This window comes from Mus caroli, chromosome 5, assembly GCF_900094665.2.
Source record: "Mus caroli chromosome 5, CAROLI_EIJ_v1.1, whole genome shotgun sequence".
Lineage (NCBI taxonomy): Eukaryota > Metazoa > Chordata > Mammalia > Rodentia > Muridae > Mus > Mus caroli.
Genome location: NC_034574.1, coordinates 37,037,044 through 37,051,198, shown reverse-complemented (window position 1 = coordinate 37,051,198; position 14,155 = coordinate 37,037,044). Strand labels below are relative to the sequence as shown.

At 38.1% G+C, this 14,155-nt stretch overlaps 1 pseudogene; it reads left to right on the top strand.

Moving 5' to 3' along the window:
* Positions 1-12,565: 12,565 nt before the first annotated feature.
* On the top strand, positions 12,566-13,239 carry LOC110295136 (annotated as a pseudogene).
* Positions 13,240-14,155: the final 916 nt, after the last annotated feature.

The following is a 14,155-nucleotide window of genomic DNA, read 5'->3' as shown; positions in this document are numbered from 1 at the left end:
AGAGAAAATGAAAGATTCTTCTAATTAACTAGGAAGTCCAGATTATACATATCATAAATTTGTGTAATGACTCAAAAATTACAGAGAAAAAGTTAATCAAAAAGGTTTTCTTTTTTTTTTTTTCAATTCTCATTAAATTGCCCAAATCTTGTGCTGCTTTGTTTTGCAGTGGCTTTTATTAGTATTCTTCAAATCTAACAGAAAAAAACAACTGTGGTTAAAGTGGAGCTTGAAATGTTTAAAGGTTTTGTGAACAAAAGGACAAGAATGAGGTGAGAAGACATTTATTTATAAATAAATGAAGGTAAAGTAGAGAGGCTCTGAGGTCTGTAATCTTGGATGGTACATTTCTGAAAGGTCTTATATTACATGTTCTGTCCCTTCAGAGATAATTGGAAGGTATGGTTATTATTGCAAGAAAAAGAGGTACTTTTTCTTTTTGTCTTGGCTGATCAATACCTGCCTCTTTGTGGAGACCTAAGTTCTGACTTAGACGTGGAGAGGAGCAATTTGATGCTGAAAGCACAAAAATGGGTTGGGAAATGTGTCCAAGTCGTTGAGTGCGGGATCTTATCAATAGGACAAATTGTGCTCTTAAGAAGTGAGGTCTTTGTCCCTGTTATTATATAGGCTCCAGGCCTTTCTACATTAGTTCCAAAAGAAATGAACCAGAAAATTCAAATAATAAGCATAACTGTGTCTTGTTAGACCCATGTTTGATTATAAAAGAACAAATAACAAATGAAGCATATGAATATGAAAATATAAGATAAAGTTAATGTCTTGATACTTTATACCAGCTGTGTTTGTCAGAAAAGGGAGTGTCCTATTATCATTCCTGTTACTATGATGAGATATCCTGACAAACGCAACTTTAACTGGGGAGGGGCTTGTTTGGTTGACAACTCTAGGTGACAGTCAATAATTATCGAGTGTTGACAGGAACTTGAAGCAACTGCTCATACTACGTCCACATTCAGGAGCAGAGAGGGAAAGGATGCACATGTTCCTGTCTGTGTTGTATGTCTCATACAGTCCAGGGCCCAAATCCAAACATTGCTGCCTACAAATGAAGATCTTCTCACCTCAGTTCAAACAATCAAGATAATCCCTAAAGCTATACCCCCAGTCCAACCTGATCTATACAACTCTTCACTGATACCCAATTCCCATATAATTCTCTCTTGTAACAAGTTGATAATTAAAATTAACCATCGCATATATTCATTAAAATACACCCCTAAAATCCCAGTGTTTTAAGTTAGAAAAAAATTATGTCTCATTTATGTCACAATAAAAGTCAATAAATATAATTCATTTTATCTTGCTTGATGATGTCTCAGATGTCTGAGAGCTCTGTCATGTAGAACTTGCCCTTTCTAGGAACTATAAATTCACATAGGATACCTTGAGGGTCTGAACATAAGTACAGCATCTGTTTATTTAGCTTGCTTTCACCAATGCTCAGTCATATGGTCCAACGTTGAATTACATAATGTAGGAATAAGAGAGTAAACTGCCAAAGTTCCAAGTGTCAGGCATATGTGACCTTGCCTCTGAAGACATTACATGAGTTTGTAAGCATTTGGAAGCTATTCATTAAGAAAACAAATTATTTTCCTTCTACATGTTTTCTAATTAAATGTCACCTTCCTTGTCCTTACCAAAGAGATTAGGTTCCTCCTTGAGCAATAATATCAATCTCACCATATCTTTCAGCCTGTTCTTTTCACCCTTTTAGACTTTCTTCAAGAGAAGTTGTCTTTCCTGAAGCAAATCCAATTCTTGATAGGAAACCCTGGGCTCCTTTATGTCTCACAGGCCTTGCTTTATCAATTATCCCTCCTTGTTCTTACGTAATTACCAGTGTGAACCTTCACAATTTTTTTCATACATCTCACTGCAAAAATTACCTCGAATTAAGGTTGTACTCTGCATATTAGTTTAAGTCGGTTTCAAAAGATTCCTTGATGATAAAGTCTCTAAAGCATATTCTATTGACTCTTCTAATTTATTTTATAAAACCTATCTTCATAATGCATCAGCAAATTAATTGCTTTTCTTCCACATGGGGTTGTTTACTATGTCCTTGTTATTCACTAGAGTCTAGGTTCCCCACTGTCTACACCTGTTTTATTCACTCTGATTCGCAGTACTCAGCTCAGTGCAGGATAGTAAGTGAATAAATATCAAATGAATATTCAACAAATAGGTCCACAGTGAGTGACACAAACTGAGATTCTAAGTGACACGTTCATGATTAAATCTAATGGATATGTTTCCATTTTTAGTTTCCTGGACTGCTCTGTACCTTGCACCCTCAGTTGGATCATTTTGTTTAAATTTTCTAATTCTTTGATGATCCTGGACCATTGAAACCCTTGTTCTTTGTGATGGCTCCTTCTCAGCCTACCTAATGGCTTCCTCCATCTTCTCTTTTGCACCTAAGAAAGGACATTGGATCTTCTTGTGTGGGCTGCAAACTTTTGTCTATAAATTGCTATGGCTGATGGTATTTACCTTAAGGATTTGGTCTGTCATTTACATAATGATACTCCTGTGCATATATGTCACTACATATATGTGAATATATATAGACTTTTCTTTTGAATGACAGCATTTGTTTTGTTTTTGTTTTTTGTTTGTTTGTTTGTTTGTTTGTATTATGAGACAGGGTTTCTCTATATTGCCCTGGCTGTCCTGGAACTCACTCTGTAGACCAGGCTGGCCTCAAACTCAGAAATCCACCTGCCTCTGCCTCCCAAGTGCTAGGATTAAAGGCATGTGCCACCATGCCCGGCTGACAGCATTTTTTTAACCAAATTAACTGCTCAATCTTATTGATGTCTGAATACAAATCATGTGTTCTTAAGTTGTTAAGGTTATCTTTCTCATTATCTGAAAGTCTGATCGTTATCAATTTAAAGAAACAAGGTTTATAACCTAACTTTCTTGCCTCCTTCATCCTGTCAATCACAAACTTTCTCTGTCACTTGTAATTCCAAAGGTATTGTTTTTTTTTCCCTCTTCATTCTTTTAATTTTTCTCATTCTCTATCTTGGACTCTGGACATTCAGTCCTTGCTAGTCTCCCTGTCTTTAGGTCCTTACTTAATATATTACCTATGTGTTTCCAGAAATAAATTTGACTACTTTATACTCTGAGATATGCCTCTTTAAACTCCCTTCCTACATAGCTTAAAGTTCACACTTCCAAATGTCTATCCCTTCAAGTAACTTGATCCTTTCTAGTTTTGTTTTTCTTTATTGTCTTGTGGCATTTTTGACTTCACAATGTTAACATTCTGCATACACATGCACTTTCTCATATTGACAATTGCACTTAAAGTCCAACTTCTCCACATCCATGAGGTCTCATGTCAGGCTTTACATGGTCCAGAATGACTCTTTGTCCTTATTCAATGTGGTTTAAGTACCATTCTTTGTCCTTATGATATCCTGCACATACCTGTGACAGTAAATTATATAGAACAAACTCCATTGGGAGAAGATGACAGACTTAATCTGTTTAGAGATGCAACTTTGTGTTGTCATTAAGATTTAGGAGTAATTTGCTACACTGGCACAACTTGGTACCTCCAGAATAAACTAGTGAGTGTATTAAAAAGGAAAAATGAGGCTTAGAAAAGTTAGCTCTCCTCCCTGCTCACACGCTTAAAGCACAATTCTTTTGTGCTCTCTAGTTTGCATATTCATTGGAGTGATTTTACTAGGAAGTGTTCAAACAGAGCCAACTTGATTCTAGAAGGAGATGAAGAAAATGATGGGAAACGGCTTTTCCTAAGTATAGCAAACATTTGTAGAATTAATTAGTTTGCAGTTTATAATCTGTTTTCCACTCTAGCAAAGCTGTACTGTTCCATCTGAGCTGAGAAATTGCTGGAGCTTGAATTATCTGTGAGGGTGCTGACTGTTCTGCAGACGAGCACACAGAGGACAGGGTTGCCACGCTGAAATACAATGCATTCTGGAAACCTAGCAAATGCTATTGCAATTTGATAGTCGGAGCATCTTGTGTCTGTCCTTGTTTTGGGAGCCATTCAAGGCATATTGAGGAATAGAGCTAGGGGAAATGGGCCTTCAGAGAATGGCAGAGTTCTTCCTTTTCCCTGTATCTGCTGCTGGTGCAGTCAAGGGTTTCATAGGCAGTGGGAGGCTAAAGATTAGTCTGTGGACTCCTACTTCCACAAGAGACCCAATGGCCAAACTTCTCTTGAGAGATAAATATAACTAGACCCATCTAATGTTTACTCACTCAACAGACAAAGGGTATATGCAGATAGCTTGTTTCTACTTTAAGTACCATTGGCTATTGCTGTAGTTTATGTTAGAGCATATTGCTTTGCAACTTTCTGGAATTTATACTTTTATATAATTTTTAGCAAATTCTTCAGGACACGGCCCTAGTGAAAGTCAGAACCTGCCTCTATCTTAGAAGCCAAAAGGCCATGTGTGCACTTGGATAGCCTATCTTGACTTTTGAGATTCAGCATATTCCTAAATGCCAGATAATCAAATGCTTACAACAGAGAACAATGCAAAAGAGCAGGGGTTTAGAAAATGTGTTACTAAATTTGGTGGCTGTGGAGGCAACACTGTCAAAATTTTTGGATGGTAGGACTGAAGATAATCAAAGAAACCACATGTGTAACAATATAATGCATAGTAATGGTAATGCCAACCAAACACACATTAAGAATGATTTTTGCTAGTGTCCTGATGAACAGCCTAGATTTCTTTTGTCTTTTTCTTGTTTCCCTTTTGTTTGTTTGTTTGTGTTGTCATTTTTGTTGTTTTGCTTTGTTTTATTCTGTTTTTTTTTGTTGTTGTTCTCTCCCTGGTTCTCCAACATTCATAACAATTTTACCTTCCCTAAATAGTCTTTATAATAAAGCCCTCCCCTTTGTATCTGTCAAAGCAAGTTTTTGTATTTCTATTAAAGTTCTGGGCTAACAAACTCCTTCTTGTTCATGGTATAAGAAATATTATTAAAATAATTATTATAAAAAACTATTAAGGAATTCTATTCATAAAGTAGATGAAGGGAAATGGTCTCAGTATATAAAAGCAGTTTACCTTGTCTTAGGCTAAGTCTGTAGTTTCTTTTGGTTTAATTTATCATATTAGATTAGTGGTTATCAACAGGGTACAATTTTGTCTAAGTCTGCTTGAGTGTCACAATAAGATGGGAGTGCTAACACTGAACTCAGAGATATTGTTCGACACCCAACAATGCACAGGTTAGCTATAACGAACCAACTGACCCAATAGGTGAACCATGCCAACAATAAAAGGAGGCTTTAAATTTGTGAGGCTGAATGGAGCTTAGGATTTATTGGTTCCATGACATTCCTGTATCCTTACAAACTTATAAACTAATAGTGGTTATAACAAAATACTTCTCATGTTTTATTATTCTTGGCCCAATAGGCAGTTACATTGTCATTTCTCTACCAAGGATGATGCCACAATAGAGAAAACCATGTAAATAAAAGAGCAAACATGACAATCTCTTTGAAGAGTCTTACATAAATGGAAAGGCTACAATAGAAAACTGTATCAACTAATATATCTATAGATGGAATTTTAATAAGGATAATAAGAGGGGAGAAAGCTGGGGTTAAATGTTTAGGAATCAGTAAAGAAAGATGAACTTCAACCCTGCAACTTCCCTGGAAGGTAGCATTTATATCAAAGCTGGATGGAGAACATTTTAAGGAGAAATTCCACTTTATCCCTTCACTTAAAACTCTTGAAATGATTACCTCAATGAAATGGGATGTTTTACCCATCGCACTGAACAGATCACAATTTAGCTCAAGGATTGTCCTTTAAAAGCAAATCATGGGTTGTCATCCCTATCAGATAAGACATCTGACTTTAACTATTCTACTTGATGCAAACAACTGTTCAGCTGTTCTTGCCAAATGAACTTTGCATCAGGAAATCATCAGTTTCCTCCGTGTCCCTCGAGTGTGGAAGACTACACTAGAATTCAAGTTCTTTTTACTTGATATCTCCGGTTAAAATTTCTTACCACCGCAGTGTCTCTGAATTGATTTTGTAATAGCTATTGGTTAAAATTATATTGTTATTGTAGTTGGTGACTATAAGATAGAAGTTTTAGGAAATTCAATAGGCACAGGAAGTAATATGGAAAGCCCCTGAAAATCCATTACCTACTGTGAATTGCTTTCAGTTGTATTCTTGGAAGAGACTATCTATGTTCCTAATCTGGCTTCTAACTGGTATGGAATTGACTATTTAATTTCTTCTAGAATTAACTGTTAACTTCTCTTCTTGCATAAAATATATTATCAATGCTCTAAAGTTCCATTCGTCCATTTACAATTAATAGGTGATAATATTAACTCAGGCCTGATGATTCTCTATATATGCAATGAACTAGGACAGGAGGTATTCATACCTTGGTTAAAAAGGCAAATAAAAATAAGCTCTTGGGATGTCTTGCCCCAGCTTATACAAATAAAAAATAACAAATAGATTACAGTCCAAAGCTTGTCTCTACATGAATCTGCAGTCTAGTTATTTTGTTTTTCTGTTTTATTCTTCTGAAAAACAAAAGTAAATACCAAACTCAGAGATAAAAATGGAAACGCTATTAAATGGCATAGCTGTGCTTATAGCTTCTATCTCATTCTTCACCCCGGTGTATTTTCATAAAAATAATGTTACCCCAACAGAGAAATCCATTTTCTGGTAGAAAGTAAAGTCTCTGGTAGGTTGATAACAACCCAGTGATGGCCCCATGGCCATGAACATATGGAAAACACAAATTGAACTCAGTGGACTATAAAGATAATAGAAAGACAAACTGGGTATAAAGTTGAGAGCAGTAGGAGAATGGGGAGAGGAACTAGGAGGAGTGTGTTGCATGTGATCAAGATACACTGTATGCATACATTAAACTTTCAAAGAATTAATAAAATGGTGTATTTAAGATGCATTTGTTTCTTAAGCTATTGGAGAGCAATTGAATTTCAGATGAATGTGCATATAAGTTTGTGTATTTGTTTATAATGCTTTGAACATGGCTGGACCTCTGAAGCATGCTCCTGTGATGTGAAACACTCTTGGTTGTGAAGTGAGCATGGTAATGTATCATGCTTTTCTCATAGAGGATTGCTTTTTCTTCACATGCAGTAATCTGTTAGACCACCATTCTAGGCTGTTCCACTGAAACTATTCCCTTACAACATTGATTTCCATGTTATCACAGCATATCAATTCTTCTCTTTTACAGTGACTCCTAAATGCTGTTCGTGTCTTCTAAATGCTGTTCCTGTCTTCTATTTACCTGGGTCTACCCTCCTCTATAATGCCCCAGTCTTTTTGTGATTATGGATTTTTCTTCCTATGCCTCTCAATGCTTTCTTCTTGCTTCTGTGTGAGGATGGGACATGTTCCTCAGCAATCTGTAGGACCTAGATCCTGTTTGCATCCCCCACCTTAGTTCCCATAGCTTTCTCTCCCCTACCCATCTGAGACCTACTTCTCATCTACTTTCTGCTCTTCACGCTGACTCAGAACATAGCAGCGTTCTACTGTAACAGTGAATAAGAACATATTCCTAGCTGCAGAATTATTCGCTTTATAGTTCATTTCCTATTAGGAAAGGAAGCTACTCTCCTCCTGGCTATAACACTCCACAACCAATCTCATCTTTCTGACACATCCTGCATATCTCAATTTTCCTTTTCTTAATAATATATGCTACTCAGGTCTCTGGTTATAAATACTAAAAGCCACCATATATATATATATATATATATATATATATATATATATATAAACAATAATAACGTAACGCTAGGGCTACTGCCTTCCATATGTTTTCCAGGATTCTTAAAGCCTCACTTCCTCATAGAGCATGCTACTAAAACAACTTCCTATGAGTAAATCACTCCCTGCAGTTTGCATCCCCAGCCCACAGTAGAGTCATCTCTGATGAAAATAGTCTTCCTTGAGGAACCAAGTGCCACCTTTCCCTAGGTACCTGGAGCTAGAATGAAATAGAAATAGTGAGCCTTTCACAGAGGGTGCATACAAGATATCCTGGATATCAGATATTTACATTACAACTCATAACAGTATCAAAATTACAGCCGTGATATAGCAACAAAATAGTCATGGTTAGAGGTAACAATGTGGGAAACTGTATTAAAGGGTCTCAGCATTAAGAAGGTTGAGAACCACTGCTCTAGAGAAAGAAAGATAAGTAGGAAATAGGTACACCAGTAACAAGTTTATAAAAATAATAGTAACAAGAAACAGAAGCATCTCCCGGGCTATGACGTCCCTCTTTCCCATTGTTTGTACCATTTAAAGCTGTTTTATAACGAAAGCTCCATAAAATATGCATGCATTCACTATTTTGTTTGCATAAATTATTGTGTATTCATGTCTATTATATTTTATTGTACTGTAATATTAAGTAGATATATGTATATGTAATATTTATTATATGCATGTATATACATATAATTCATAGAGCATCTCATTCAATAATACTACACCTCTGAATAAATATATTATGCTTCCATTTTACAGATAAAACAAGAGTCATAAGTACTATAATCCATCTATAAGACCCCACTGCTAATTACTGTGAAGATAAAAATGAATCAAGTTCATTTTGGCTCTCATATAAGTCTTTTTCCTATTTTTTTTATGTCTTTAAATCCACTCTTAGCATCCTAGCATCAGCTTTCATTCGTGCATTACTTTACCCACTCACCCATGAAACATGAATCAGTTATTACCTCTATGGTAGATAGAGCACAGGGGAATTTTTTTTCATAATACTCCTTTTAAATATTCTTTTTTTTTTTTTTTTTTTTCGAGACAGGGTTTCTCTGTATAGCCCTTTTAAATATTCTTAAGAAATAATTTCCATGTATCTTGCATGGATTCCTACACATTTTAAAGCAACCATTCTTCTGATTTAGTTTTCAAATTTTTTGTTTTGCAATTTGCCTAAGAAGGTAGAGTTAGTGTCTCCCTTCTAAGCAGAGAAAGCATTTTTCCCTGAATAGTGTAATAAACATTTACTCTTGATTCAAGTATTGGGAGTTATTCTTCGTGTCCTTAGATGTGATGTAGCCCCAGTGAAAGCACAGACACTTCTTGAACAGTGGGTGGGTTAAGGAAAACTCATATGAGCGTGAAGCTCCTATTACCTGCAGGGTTGACATTGATAAAGTCTATGCCTCTGAACAGGATTCTCATATATCTTGCAGACATATTCTTGTGACACACTAACATTCTGCCTTGCAAAAGAAAAGACCCCCCCAGCCCCCCAAACAAACAAATAAACAAACAAAACCCTCTCAAAACCTTCATTTCTTCCTGACAGATGCAACTGTAGATCATAAACACTACAGATTGATAATTATGAAAATACAACTGGATTCAACAGTGTTACCACAAGTCTGTTAGTACTGGAGTCAATATTTGTATCTAAGATTTAATACAATATACAAAGAAGTTGATGGATATGATTAGAATTAATTAAGCAGGCAGCCCTTACTGGCCAGCCTTGGGCTATTCTCCTAAATCATGAGAATCCGAAGAGTAACTGGGATTTGTGAAATGACTAAGAGCCCAACAAGGGATATGTGAACTTCAGGTAGAGAAGAAAGATGATTTAACAGGTTAAGAGACTCAGTCAAACAGCCCAAGGTTCAAATCTGACACTTGGTATAAAAATGAACCTTTTATTCAATGTGTTTGAGCAGTAATTTTCTTACCTCTAAGGTACAAATAAGGATCCTGTCTCACAAGAGTCTCATGACCATTAAACATGGTGATCTATATGAACATTAAGCATGAAGCTTCACACCTAGAAAGTATTTACTAAATGGTAGCTATTACTACTCCCAAACAGTCCTCAATGGATATTGAGCAAGTAATTGACGGGTTTACCTACAGCGACATTCCTGTACTTTAACTCTAAGAGTATTTGCTATTAATATTCCTAGTTTTCAGCACTGTAACCAGGTTACAAAATACAGATTTACTATCTGAACCATTGAAGCTTTGGGAACTAATATGGCCCCTGATCTTCATTGTGACTGACACTAAAAGGCCTTTCATGTAACCAAAATATCTCCAGGCTGCAACTGTGAGATAGCATGGAGGCTGAGACTCACATTTTGCCTTTCTACAAATGGTATGAGGAATTATAAGGCTGGAGGTTTTCCTGGTTATCCATTTGTCTTTTTCCCATCTTACAAGGGAAAACAGGATTGCTGTTGCCAAGCAACAGTGCAGTGTTGGGAGTGATAGAGCGTGTACATTGTGGTACCTTGGGAGCAAGGGGCTTAGTTCTAGAGTTGGCCCAAGGGCACTGAAAAGGAACATGGGAGAGTGTACTATTGCTCAGCAGCTGGGCAGCCTTGTCATTAATGCAAATCCCCCAATAATGAAAGAGGCTGTTGCCACAGAGAAATCCCATCACTGGCTTTCTGTGAACTGTAGAAAATCCTCAGAAGCACCATGCTTAGAGCTCTGGAGAGTTACGATTTGCACTTCTAGCTTCTCATCTTGATTGTGGTGAGGTTTTGGCTTTAATCAAGCAGTATTTCTTGACAAGTAGTCACCTTCAAGAGAGAATATTAAAATATAGTTTGGAAACCCCAGCACCAAACATGCACCTGTTCTATAGAAAACCAGAATCGGCTTGATTGGTGTCAAATCATCTTGCTAAAGCGACCGGAAAGACTAAGCATAGGATGAGAGAGAGAGAGAGAGCTCAGACTTTGGTGATGATACTCACGTGTTCATATTATCAGAGCAGAAATGAAAGTTGTGGAGGTCTCTGTCACATTAGCAATGAAATCTCCATAACTAGTTGTAGTCAAAATTCACTAATAATGAATGTGCTCCAGCTCGCATTCAGAGGTAAGCACCCCAGTTGCATATCAGTTAACAGCACCGGCTTTGCGCTCCATCAACATCTGTCCACATGCATACATACCAACACACAGACACTTCATTAAAAACAATGAAAATAAGTTCAGAATACCCCAAGTTTAAATGTCTCTACTGTAGCTAAATGTCTAAGAAATGAGTCCTTTTCTTTGTGATATCTTTCTTTAGTTTTTTTTTTTTTTCATTTTGTACTTTTCCTTGTTTTAATTAAAACATGGCAGAAAGAATGGGACAACTTTAAAATTTTTCCTTTTCCAGTACTGGAATGGAGCTAGAAATAATAAGTGTAAGCCTGAGATTAATGGATCTACCTCCTTCGCTCTTCAAAGACTACTCTGTTACTAACTGATCCAGAAGAGGACAATAACATTTAAAAATTGAGGTATAGGTGGAAAGACAACTGGAATTACAGAGTTTTATTCTGGAGATTTAATCAGGGTTCATTTTTATTCCCCCACGCACTTCCCATTATTTGTTGTCTGCAATGGAATGCATTTCTTGATTATATTTTTACCAAGTTTTATGAGGTAACTTTTTACTGTAATCACCACCAATGTTTCTGTATATAGTCTTCAGTGCATATAGCTTACTGTATATAGTTTTCAGTGGAGTTATTTATCTGTACTCTTCTTACAAACTTACTATTAAAATGTGCTCTGTGAAAATGCTATTTTCTTTTTGTCAATGGTACCTGGATGAACTAAAGCCCACACCAGTTTCTTCCAAACTTCTCTAGTCAACACTGAACAAAATAGGTACCACAACCAGACTCCAGCTTGTTTAGAGCTGAAGAGAATATTTATATTGTTACGTAGTCATGGCAACTGGGTTCAGGCTTCAACACTGGTTCTCATATGGCTATGATGCTCTTCTGTTTTTTCTCACATTACTAAAGCTTTTACAGGAAGGCAAAGTACAATGGCTTAATTGCACAGCAATGAGCCCTATTCACCAAAGGCACAGCGGCTGTTGTCCAGATTGACAAAGTCATGAGCTCAAAGCTCTAGATGATAATTTCTTTTTCTAATATCTTTACATAGATTTTTGAAGACAAACAAACAAATAAGTATAAATCTCCATAATATTTGGTGCTATCTGTGTGGATTATCATAGCTAAGCCCCTGTCTAAATTCCTAGTCTCACTCATTCCATCTCCTTACATGTCCTCCATACATTTAGACTTCTTCAATGTTTCTCTCTACCTTATTCCTATGAATCTTCAGACCAAAGATGGAAGAATTGTTCAACATGCACAAACATGAATTATAATCCACCACATTAATAAACAGAAACCAAGTGTTTATCTCATTAGATACACAAAAGATGCCTTGGAACAAGAACCTTGATCTCAAGTGGCAGACAACAGGAAAAGGGAGAGGTGGGTCAGGTTGTTCACTGTAGGAGTACACAGGTTATATACACAGAGCTTAATGGAGCAGACATGAAGTTTAGAATTATTCTTCACTGAGACTAGGAAAACATGGTATAGAACTGACATCTTTAAAATTGTTTCACTTTACTAAACTAGCATAATCTCTAATAACAACCTATAAACATTTGTCCTTATATCTACAGATAAGTATACCCTTTACCTGTCATCAAGAAAAAGTCTTTATAGTTATAGAGACCATTATAGAAAATCACGGAGCAACAGTGACGCAAGATGGCAGCCACTACAGGCTCGGGAGTAAAAGTCCCTCGAAATTTCCGACTGTTGAAAGAGCTGGAAGAAGGACAGAAAGGAGTAGGTGAAGGCACAGTTAGCTGGGGTCTGGAGGACGGCGAGGACATGACACTTACAAGATGGACAGGCATGATAATTGGGCCTCCATGAACAATCTATGAAAACCGAATATACAGCCTTAAGACAGAGTGTGGGCCTAAGTACCCAGAGGCACCCCTGTCTGTAAGATTCATAACAAGAGTCAATATGAGCGGCGTGAGCAGTTCGAATGGAGTGGTAGATCCAAGAGCCACGGCAGTGCTGGCAAAGTGGCAGAACTCCCACAGCATTAAAGTCATCCTGCAGGAACTGCAGGGCGCCTGATGATGTCAAAAGAGAACATGAAGCTGCCACAGCCGCCGGAAGGACAGTGTTACAACAATTAGTCACCAAGGCCCCGGCCTCCCTTCCCCATCCAACCCAAGTCTTTATTTTCCACAGTAGTGAATTTTCTAGATACATCTGTAGACCTCAAAGTACCCGAGAGGAAGCTCCACTCAGCTCCACTCAGCCTTCATCCTGAAACACTGTTCTGATACTAACTTCTCGTCCATTTGAAATACCTAAGTTGTGCTGTGTAATATCAACTATCGAGTGTAACCGCTGTCTGCCTGGTTGAACTTCTGGGATCAAGAAGGTGTTGAAACTGTGGGAGAGGGGGCACAGCTAAAGCAACTGTGAACAAACGCGTCACACAATCGCCTGCTAATGGCCCTTGGCCTGGGTCTGCCTTTGCCCACCCTGCCCAGGTAGCAGTTGTGGGACTGGCTACTGCTGGGCTTGGGGCGCTTTGGCTGCACCCTTGCTTTCTTAAGTCTTAAGTGATGCCCCATCCAAGCCCTGGTCCCCAATCCTCCACTCCCACCCTTGGCCAAAGCTTAGATTGTAACCCTCCCCTCCCTCTGAAATTGGCCGCAGGTGAGGAATTCAGGGCTTCCCGTGTCCCTCACCTTTATCAAGGGGTGCTGCTCCTCTCCTCAACTCCCCTGTTGCCCATCACCACCCAACACTTGCTGTGGCCAGAAGCCATCAGATGAGGTTGGAAGAGCCTGGCCTTAGCTCCAGACCACACTCACCTGCCACCAGCCTGGGAAGGGAGCGCCAGGTCCTCAACCCTGCTGCCACCATCAGCCCTCAAGCTTTGAGCTCAGGTCTAGAGGTAAACAGAGCAGTCACAGGGCGACTCAGACTGGCCAACGCTCAGGGTCCTTGGTGAAAAGATGCCTAGAGAAAGGCCATGCGGAGAGTCCTCAGTGCACACGGTTCTGAGTTGGTTCCTTTTCCCATAATTGCTTTGCTTTTACACATTGAAGAGGTTTGAACAGGGCTCTGATGTGGAGCCTGACAGCTGGAACAGGAGGCCCTGACTCTGCAGACTCAGGTTTCAGTGTTGCTTCTCAGACCCTCTGCAGGGACCGGGAGGAGCTCTGTGTCCCCATGTTTGCAGATCATCTGCAGA